This window comes from Rhipicephalus microplus, unplaced genomic scaffold (assembly GCF_043290135.1).
Source record: "Rhipicephalus microplus isolate Deutch F79 unplaced genomic scaffold, USDA_Rmic scaffold_17, whole genome shotgun sequence".
In the NCBI taxonomy this organism is placed as follows: domain Eukaryota; kingdom Metazoa; phylum Arthropoda; class Arachnida; order Ixodida; family Ixodidae; genus Rhipicephalus; species Rhipicephalus microplus.
The window spans coordinates 4,380,241-4,388,260 of NW_027464590.1; positions in this window are offsets into that span (position 1 = coordinate 4,380,241).

Below are 8,020 nucleotides of genomic sequence, written 5' to 3' on the forward strand. Positions count from 1 at the left end.
GCGTCCGTCAGTCTGTCAGTGCTTTCGTGTGTCCATCCATCCATCCGTGTGTGCAGCCATTCGTTCGTCCGTTCATCCGCACGCTTTGCCCCACTCGTCATCATTCACCTCGGGGATATGCTGTGATTTTTTTTATCGGCTATTTGTGCGATGCTTCAAACTGAAGTTGTCATCAATATACCAAATTCCTTTGTTAGAAACAAAAAGAAAGTTTATTCGTTTAACATTCTTATAGAAAATCATGGCAGGGAAAGTTGCCTTAAATGTCAATTGTTGCGTTCAGCCAGCAACTACTAGAAATAGCCGCCGAAAACTTGATCAATCCTATGCACCCATATTTGCACGAAATAATGCTTACAAATACAGTTAATTTCCCAGAACTGTCGATGACAGGAAATTACTGCCTCATGAGATTTTTTCAGCTGACAATTTTGCTATATCGCTAGAAACTTATCCACTTGGTGATTAGAGTCTTCAAATGTGTTGTAGACTTTGTTGCTGTTTCACAGACATGTGACCTCTGTTAGCGTATAGATGTTTCTTTTTTTTTTAAAGACGATAGTCTTTCTTGGGGACCATCGACGCAAAAATTTTGGTCTGTCTATCTGTACATTTGTCTGTTTGTCCACTATTAACGGCATCAGGTATTCGAAACGGCCGACCCCATCCGCGCTGCCCACCAATGTTGCTCAAGGTTTAGCGTTTATACTTGTGCAATTGTCAATTCAAAAGCAATTATTACGCATGTTTGGGGCACCATAACAACACGTATATATTCTGCATGTGTGCCTTTTACTAGAAAAGGCATACATAAGTAATTTTAAGGACCGTAGCGCTTATAACGCTGCGCATGTTTAAATAAATATTTGATGGCCATGTGGGGTTGACTAAATAAATAAAAATATATAAAAAAATATTCAGCTCATAATTAATCACCTCACTCGCACCTCGGCAATCGTCAAAAATACACAACTGCAGTCTGCTCTCGCTGCAAATAATTACGTGGAATCGCACAGCTTCTCAATTGCGCTTTGTGTGACTGTTGGAATTTGTTTACATGAACGTTTGTTGGTGAAAACAAATGAATAGAAGAATAGAGATCACCCCGATTAATGCTCGTTTTTATAACAGCATTTATTTTGTTTTGCTTTTTTTGGGGGAGGGGGGAGAGGATGAACCCACAAAAATCATGAAATAGATGCCGTTCATCAAAAAAAAAAGAAAGAAATACAGGGGCGCAAAAAAAGCTATAGCAGTGTGATACCGAAGTGAGCCTTTTTCTAGGAGGCCATGGCCGCAATCGCTATTGTCGCGTCTGCATTAGCATGTCTTCCATTCACCAAAAAGAAACTATATTATCTTTTGTACCAGTGTCGCATGGGTACTTCTCACCATGATCAGTAAGATCGGATCGGATTCTTTGGTCACTATCGACGCACTGATTGTGTTGACCTTGATCCCAATCAGGTGTGATCGCGATTATAAGCGACCGCGTAGCAGCTCCTCATCTGATTCGAGCCTACTCCGGATGGGGTCTTATCACGATAAGCCATGTGATGCCGATATTAATTATAGCCTTGTCTGCTACATGACTCACTTTATAGTGATCACTTTTTACCGCGCAGTGCTTGTGTTTTCCTATTTGGCTTGCACAGATTTACGTTTGTGACACTGCTAACATGCGTAGTTTTGCAAATAAATCCAATGATAAATTCAGCGCCTAAATGACGTGTCGTACACGCCACAAGCGGACATGCCACAAGCGGAACCACATCAGATGGAAACGTACACCATGTTATCACGCGGCAGAAAAACATCCGCATCATAGAACTCCCTATCAAAGCTTTTATTTAGTTAGCATGCTCCGATTATACGACCTTTGGACGAAGGTAATCCTTCAATAAACGGTTGCTTCAGTGTTACTGATTTTATTATTACCATTAAAAAATTTTAGCACTACTGTGGCGTGGAAGCTGCCGGAAATAACCCGCTTCCATTGAATTCTGCGGCATGCCCGCGGGAGTGTCAGCGAGAAACGGCGCCGCGCCTAGGGCGAGCCGGCGAGAAAAATCGAGGAGGAAACGCGCGCGTGGAGGAGAATGTCGTTACTTTCCCGGGATCAAGGGGCTTTAATCGTAGCTGCCGTCGCAAATCCTGACGAAGCCAAGTACACAAAATTAGGTTTTCTGAGCTCGGCTTGCCTTTGTCGTGCTAGGCCAAATTGAATCAAACGAGCCTGGTAATTATCATGAAACAAGTGCCAATAAGTACAAAAACGTAATAAAATTACTTTTAAAGGACCAGACGGCAGGCTCCAGCGTTTTTTACACCCTCCGAAGAAGCTCGGCAATTCGTAGAGTAGACCGCAGCAATCACGTTTCCTGAATGTTAGAAAGCTGTGAGCCGCCTGCATTTCTGCATTTCAAAAAAACAATTCTCGCGCTTCTTTACTGCGCCTGACCAGCGCGCCTTCCACGCGCAGTGACGCCAACTTGGCGATCGGCGACGTGATGCAGATTGGTCTAAACCAGGTGTAAACAGACAGCAGTGAAGTCAATGACAGTTCCTGTTTTCTCCCACAGCTACGACAGAGCTATTAAACCATACGAGCTGCGAAACTGCCCATATACGAGAGGCATCAGACTCCGACAGTGAGGAACACTTCATTGATACCATATAACTTGACGGAAGAAGGACAACATATCGGCATGCTCAGCACCCTGGTCCGTTGCCCCGCTGCGGTTGTCTAGTGGCTAAGGTACTCGGCTGTTGACCCACAGGTCGCGGGTTCGAATCCTGGCTGCGGCAGCTGCATTTCCGATGGAGGCGGAAATGCTGTAGGCCCGTGTGCTCAGATTTGGGTGCACGTTAAAGAACCCCAGGTGGTCGAAATTTCGGGAGCCCTCTACCACGGCGCCTCTCATAATCATATGGTGGTTTTGAGACGTTAAACCCCACGTATCAATCAAATGACCTCGGTCCGTGCTATGCGCGTGCTGCTGAGCAAGATGGAGACACCGACAGCTTAAAACGTGTTGGAACTGCTTGACACCATCACTCCAGTTCTCGCAAGCCTTCAGAAGTCTGCTGCTTGAGAACGCAAGCGGCACCATCATGGCTTTATTCGGCAAGATTTTGGCTGCATGGAACCGCGCGTACAAGTTAATGCAACGAATGTGCTCAATTGATTATAACATAGATGAGACTCACCGTCTGCGATGTTATGGACATAACTGCCGTTTTGTCAACGGCGTGAGTGACATTTCTCTCCTCTCTCTCTCTAACCTTTATTCCCCTTACCCCCTCCCCAGTGCAAGGTAGCCTGGCAGGCTCAGCCATGATTAACTTGCCTGCCTTTTTTTCATCCTTATTCACTCTCTTTCTCTCCCGTAGGCTCCATGTATTGAAATCCGGACACCTGATGATATGTGGGGTTTAACGTCCCAAACCACCATATGATTATGAGACGCCGTTTTGGAGGGCTTCGGAAATTTCGTCCACCTGTGGTTCTTTAACGAGCCCCCAAATCTGATCACACAGGTCTACAACATTTCCGCCTCCTTAGGAAGTGCAGCCGCCGCAGCCGAGATTCGATCCCGCGACAAGCAAGTCAGCAGCCGAGTACCTTAGCCACTAGACCACTGCGGTGGGGCGTAATTCGGACACCTCACTCGCTCAGTTTTGGGGAGTGAGCTGATTTCCGCGCTACTTGTTGATCAGCGAACCCACCATTAAACGCAATACTTGTGTTTAGTGTTGCTGCTCTCAGATGGCGTGACCGTTTGCTCTCGAAAAATCAGGCAAACTTCATATCCAGGTTTAGGAACGTAGTTTTGCTGCAAGTTGTCGGCTGCAAATCGAGCGGCTGGGCTGCGGAGAAGCATCGGCACCGGGTAAACAGCCAGGCATCGCGGCAAGCAGAAGTGTTTTGCGACTGGTCGAGTTCGCCGATAACGTCAATTGCTGGCGTCTTGTCACATTGCTGAGGTGGGCTGAGTCACAACGACGGGCTTCCCTCCCTCGGAAGGAGCGAGGCCATGCGGAATTTTGAAACCAGCCGAAAGCGATGTTCTAGCCGCTGTAATTTCCTTAATATAGGATGTATTTGCGAAATTCTTGCGGCAGCACGTTCACAAAGCGAAAGTGCACATATTTCTCTTTACAACAATTTTAGGGCTTTGGGGTTGTTTACTGGCCCTTTGAGGCTGGTCAGGTTTAATTTATCTAAATAAGACTGGACTCGGTGATTAGTATTTAGCATCTTCCTAAGCCTGCATTCTCTGAACTCAAATTCAACTTCAATTACTTTATTTCTATTGTTTTGTAATAACTTGGCTAATTACACCTAATTATATATAATCAGAGTAGTTTGATGATGCCATGATCAACCATACTTAGTAACATTTTTCTATGCTAACGTTGGCGCTGCCCCATTAGTTTAGTTATGCACAATCAGCCTACTTATGTCACGGTCCGCCACGGTTGAGCAATGGCCAGGGTGCTCGGCTGCCGACTCAGAGGTCGCGGGTTTGGCCGCTACCGTGGTGGTCGCAGTTTGAATGGTAGAGGCCCGTGTACTGTGCGATGTCAGTGCATGTCTAAGAACAAGAGATGGTCAATGTTTCTGGAGCCCTTTACTACGGCGTCTCATAATCACATATTAGTTCTGGGACGTGTAATCCCACATATCATGAATTATGCCACATGAAACTCCTCTATCTATTGTGTGTGTGATTGGATATCAGACTAATTAATCAGGCAAAACTATTACGCGTCTTGACTAAAACTAAATATACATCAATAAGCCTAATTGGTATGGTGTCAGTAAGGGCTGATTAGTACCTTGCAGGGTTTAGTGCTTCAAGGCTCATGGAAAAGTCGCCTCGCTTTTATTGTTCAAAGTTTTCCTTATTCGGGCTAATTTTGCTTGGTTAAATAAAATGATAGCATGATCAACTATGCGTAATTTGATTTGGCCGTCCATGTCTGTTTTTCTACCCATCTGGGTGCATCGAAGCTTTTCTACGCCCAACATAAATACAGCCAGCTGGACTGGGTTTTATTAAACTTAATTACGCCTGAACTCATCAGGCGATACCATGCTCAACAAGGCTGGAATACATTCGGCTCCACTTATATAACTAGGCTCATTTAGGTTCAACTTGGCCTAACGCGACAAAAGCAAGCTTAGCTGAGAAAACTCAATTTCGTGTGCTTGGCCTCATCAAGTTTTGCGAGGCTGGCTACGCTTAGTTAGACTAATCAACTGGCATAAATAACGACACGAGCCTGGCGCTACATAGAACTGACGCCATCGCAGCCACTGTGTAAAAAAGAAAAAAAAAAAACCTGGCACCAATCGGATAGAGCTAAGACAGCGACACCGAGGTGTCGTTTTGTCCCATGTATTCGCAACGCCCGCGGCCTATCGGTGGCGCGCCGTGCAATCCGAGATGGCTGCGGAGGGATGATCAACCCATAAACTCGCGTAAAAAAAAAAGATGAGACGTACGCACGTACTTCCCGTGCCGCTTTCACCGGATGAATTCTTGTTCGTCGAATGAATGTAAATTGGCCCAATGTATTTTCCCAAACTATAGGAACTGCTGAATCTTCGATACCGCCTTTCTTGCCGCAGTGCGAAGGTTGGTGGTGTCAGGTGATCGTCCATGTATTAACGGTGGTTTGCGCAATCCTGTGCGTGCTACAAAAAACTGCGCCAATTAGAATTCGAGTATTAACTGAACCACACACTCCGACATAATTTATGCCGAGCCTGCCTGGCGAATTCGCCGCAGTAGTAGGCCACCAGCGAGTAGCGCGCCGTCACGGCTGCACAGGACCGACTGTTTACCGTAGTGATGGTTTGCAAACTTAAACCGCTGTCACCATTACTTGCGCTGTAAGCGTCATGCAGCTGCTTCTTCAACGGAACACAAGCATTTAACTTTCCATTAAGTAACACTTGTGTCACAACCTTGATCAGACTCCATCAATCAGTGCGCAATTCACTGCACTCCGATATTGCAGGTTCCATCAGCGCGATCTAAACAAGGATATCGAAAAGAATACGCGCGTGCGCTTTTCGCAACGTCAAAAGTGTGAAAATTTGTCAAACAGCAACGTTGTTCAGACGGCACTGGTGAAGTGCAGAAGAAGTTAGCGCGAACTGTGGTCGTGACTGCATATTTCTTTCCTCTAACCTTTTCGCTTCGCTGGTCGAGCTCGAGTGTGTTGGTAGAATGCGTCGTTTTGTAATATTCACCGTGATTCGGCTACATGCAATGCGTAAGAATTTTTTTATTTTGAGCTCGCGAAAGGATATTATGCAATAAATGGAATCAAAGTGACTTACTAGCGTGAAAAAAAAAAAAACGTTAACGCACGACGGGACGGGAAGTGCAACTCGCTGCTCGTGAGCTAGCAGCTGATTGTCCATCGTCACTGTCACGCTCAGCGCGTTGACAATCATCTACATACACTGATAAATTCTCGACGTCAAGGCGGTTTCGTTGAACATCACTGCTGAAGGTAATCTGGGGAATTCTCTCCGCCGAATGACTTCGGTAGCAGCAACAACGCGTCACTGCGCAACCCCAACACGCGTCACTTACCACGTTTATCTGGGAGTGCGGTGAACATTTCGCTCCGACACTAGGAAAGAGAGAAATCGCTTGCAGTGCGCTGTCATCTATATACGAACGTGAAAAACAAGCTGCCCATGCAACGTAGGCCAAGGTTTGGAAGCGCAAATCGTGAGCCAGTGCTACTTTCCGCTTGCAGTGAATGTTATGACATTCATGCGCTAAAAAAGCCCTGACGAATGCTATACGCACGTGAAATAAGGTTTCGACTGCAAAGGTAAGAAAGTAACAACTAACTATCCAACGTGGCTTCAGCAATTCTCCCGAAGCCGATATGTGTACTGTGCGGGCTATAATCAAAAGCGCGAGTTGCCACGTATTTTCACGAAAACTTCACCTCTTGCAAGAACGAATCAGATTTATCGCGTCATGGACGGTTCGGTATATTCACTGATGCATGCAACATAGAGAGTGGTTTGTGTTCGTTTCTTGCTAACACCTTAACACTTAGGCTAGCACCGCCGAATGCCAAAGAGGTTCCCGTTGCTTTGGCAATGACCGACCCAATAACTAAGGTGATCCTAAGTGATTCCCAACTTGCCCTCCGAAATTTTGACGTGGGCCTTATCTCTACACAGGCATACTAAATCATAAAGCATCACACCCCGCCTGTTTCACCTCGTTTTCTTATCTGGGCCCCAGCTCATGAATCCCTTAGTGGAAATGCGGAGGCACACACACTCGCCCGAGATCTCAACTGCCTGGCGGAGTTCCTTGCGCCTTACACTTCTCATTCTTCGCCCTCCCAGGCCTGCGAAAAACTAACTCCTTTGGTCACTTGCTCAGAGATTCTACAGCATACAGACTAGGCCGTCTCCGCTATCCTTCAGCTCACAAAAACCTCCCTCCACGTGATGCCGTCCTGTGGCGCAAGCTTCAGACAGGTGTCTTTCCCAACCCCTGGCTTTATAGCAAGGTATACCGACCCCTCGATCGTGACACCAAACTGTAAATACTTTTCACAATCGGCCACCCTCATGCATACACATGGCATGGACATGCCCACAGTACGCTGACGCTTCCCACAAGGAAGATACATAACGAGTCCCTTCTGCATATAACTGACTCGGCACAGCAACACCGGGTAATCTCACGCGCATTCGAGGCCACGGTGTCCCAAGGAATCCCCGCTGACCTCCTCTAAGCAGCGTAACTGACCTCTCGGCCGGTCCCCTCCTTTGGGAGTAAGAAAGTTTTGATCATCATCATCATGATCATCATCATCGCTAGATACGTAGATAGGGCGTCGATACTTTGGACCATGCTATCGCGAACCATTGGACACTTCTCTGAGAACTGCGACGCAGCGGGCGAGCAGCGATTATTCTCCGCTACGGTTTCGGCGTTTTGGTGAGCGTGGTTGGATACTTTCGCAA